The sequence below is a fragment of the Quercus suber genome, unplaced genomic scaffold (genome assembly GCF_002906115.3).
Source record: "Quercus suber isolate HL8 unplaced genomic scaffold, Cork oak 2.0 scaffold_131, whole genome shotgun sequence".
NCBI classification, from domain to species: domain Eukaryota; kingdom Viridiplantae; phylum Streptophyta; class Magnoliopsida; order Fagales; family Fagaceae; genus Quercus; species Quercus suber.
Window position 1 is genome coordinate 768,346 of NW_027069594.1, and position 3,023 is coordinate 771,368.

Below are 3,023 nucleotides of genomic sequence, written 5' to 3' on the forward strand. Positions count from 1 at the left end.
TTTAAATGCCAAAATTAAAAAAAAAAATAATTACTCAATTTTTATTAAAAATAAAAAAAAATAAAAACAAACAAAAAAAAAAGATCTACCCAATTCTGTACACAACCCCATTGTTGTGGGTTATTCACACCACTTTCATACACAAACAATAATCTCTCCATCTACAAGAAACCAGAGTAAAAATGAAAAAATAAAAATCGAAGGACCACCTTTTTACTATCCCCACCAACCTCCTCTCCCTCTCTCTCTCTCTCTCCAATGCCCAGGTAGGCAAACCCGATCATGAATCTGGGTTATCACTTCGATCTGTGTCAGAAAATTCCTTTTGTGACTCGATCTCCATTCTACCCGCCTAATTTCTTTTGGGACTTGATCTCCATCAAGAAGGTTCGCCGATTAGGTGTACGAAACCCCAGAAAGAAAACCCATAGTTTTGTTTGTGTAGTTATGGCTCCATTGTACAAAACCCAGTCACCGATTCAGTATTGGAGCCCAGATCAGTGGTTGTGAAGCCGAGATCAGTGGTTCTCACACCTCTTTCTACCTCACCCGATATTGACCAACGGCGAGCAGATCAAGAGGCTGATCTTCGAGGTTTTGATCATGGAGGCCATCGGGTCTTGAAGCCGTGAAAACAATGGGAAAATTTTGGAGGCTTGCATGTGGGTGTTGTGAACATGGATCGGTGATTGGGTCCGCTGATGATTTTGGCTTGGGTTGTGATCTGGGTTTCATTTGTGTTTGATCTCTATTTGTGATCTGGGTCTGTGTTTGTGTTTGGTCTCTGTTTCTTTTCTTTTTTTTTTTTTTGGTATGTTTTCAATGCAAGACTCCAAAAATTAAGGAAACAACAAAAAAAGGTTTGTCCTTTGCTTATGTACAATAGTTTCGCTGTCAACTGCACTTTTTTTTTTAGTGATCAATAATACTATAGTTTGTAAATATTGGTATATAATAAAATCTGTAATATCACTAACATCACTCTTAATATTTTAAGAGGTTCTTGGCTACAATGTCTAGAGAGTTAATTTGAACCACAATTATATTACCACTTGTGACCATGTTATGAAAAAGGTTGTTTTTACGAGATCTTTGTTGTCACTAAATCACAACACAGCTGATTCTAAAAAATTAAAAAAAAAAAAAAAAAAAATTACGACAATCATTTGTAGAAAAACTTGTGTTTTTGGTGTTACCAAAATTTTCCTATCAAGGCATGAAATGTCGCCATATAGCCACTCAAAGTCGCCACTACAAATATGCTCATCATTGTAAATTAAGTCATCCCATTAATGGCAAGTGAGTCAAAGAACCACGAACGAGTGTAGTGTGCTGATTGTAAAACAGCGGATTCTTATCCATTAGTTTTGGTATGGATGGTGATGTTACATCCTGTTATAAAAGTGGCAGCTTTAATACCAATTTGTTGAAAATAGCAGAAATGTAAATATCTATTTATTGTGTATGTATCCAAATAACAATGGGTGTATGCAAAATAGAAATAGAGAGATAAAAAGAAACAATCACACAAAGAATACAAAGATTTACGTGGTTTGGCTTTTGGCCTACGTCCACAAAGCCAAACCATGTGACTGAAAAGTAAGTTTCACTAACAAAAGAAAGATATTACAAATGTAGTACCAAACCACTCTCATAAAGCCCAAACCCCAAATACACCCAAAGAGCTCTTACTCACCAAAAGCATGTGACTAAAAAAACTTGAAAATCTCTAGAAGCCTTTAAACTCTATACAATATGCGGCTGGCTTTCCGTTCCTGGTTCTCCTATAGCTGGATCCTCCTGAACCACAAGAATCCTTGGTTAGAATGGGATTCCAACTCGGCATCCTTTTTTGAGATTTTGAGAAGAGTTGCTCTTTGGAGAGCACAGTACGATGAAAGTTGTAAGCTATGTTCGAGAGGGAGTTATTGTCTATCATTGGCCTTTATGGTAGAATCAGTGGGGGCCTGAGAGGTGGCAGTTTACCCTGTGGCGGATGTCAGCAGTTTGAGTCCGCTTATCTCCAACTTGTGAACTTAGTCGATACAAAGCTATATGCTAGCAACCAATTTTTCTGATTCGGCAATTCGATCTATGATTTCTCATTCATGGATGTTGATAAGATCTTTCCATTTAGTAGCACCTTAGGATGGCATAGCCTTAAAGTTAAGGGCGAGGTTCAAACGAGTAAAGGCTTACGATAGATACCTAGGCACCTAGAGATGAGGAAAGGTGTAGTAAGCGACGAAATGCTTCAAGGAGTTGAAAATAAGCGTAGATCCGAAGATTCCTAAATAGGTTAACCTTTCGAACTGCTATTGAATCCATGGGTAGGCAAGAGACAACTTAGCGAACTGAAACATCTTAGTAGCCAGAGGAAAATAAAGCAAAAGCAATTCCCGTAGTAGCGACAAGCGAAATGGGAGCAGCCTAAACCGTGAAAATGGGGTTGTGGGAGAGCTACTACTAACAACTACAAGCGAGAAAGAGCTAGAAGAGCTAGTTGCCTAAGTCTTGATTGGGACTTTTTACCCTAGCTGGGACAATCCAAAGTTAGGCCAATCAACAACTCGCACTACATATGGAGCGGTAAGAAATGAAGGGCTATCTTTCTTCATGGGTCAAGAACAGGGAACGAAGGATCCGTAAGCAAATCTCTACTTATATAAATGAATGTGTGAGCACGGACACAAAAGCAAAAGACCCCTTAGGTGGGGGAAACTTTTCCAACCTGTAAGTACACAGAAAAAGGGGGGATCCATTTATAGTAGCATAAACAAACTGAATGAACACGCCTTTAAACGAGCTCTAGCAGAAAGGATCAATCTCTCCATAGAGGAAATCAGAATCTTTTCATACTGGGACCAGATAGCCATATCTAGAAGGTAAAACCCTGACTGTGGGAAGGGATGAATGAAAGACTTCGGAGCTCAGTCATAGGACAGGTATGGCCGAATTTTTTATAAATCATCTATTGGACTTAGGCAAGCAGTTGCCTGATCAGAATGATGGAGAGGTCATTC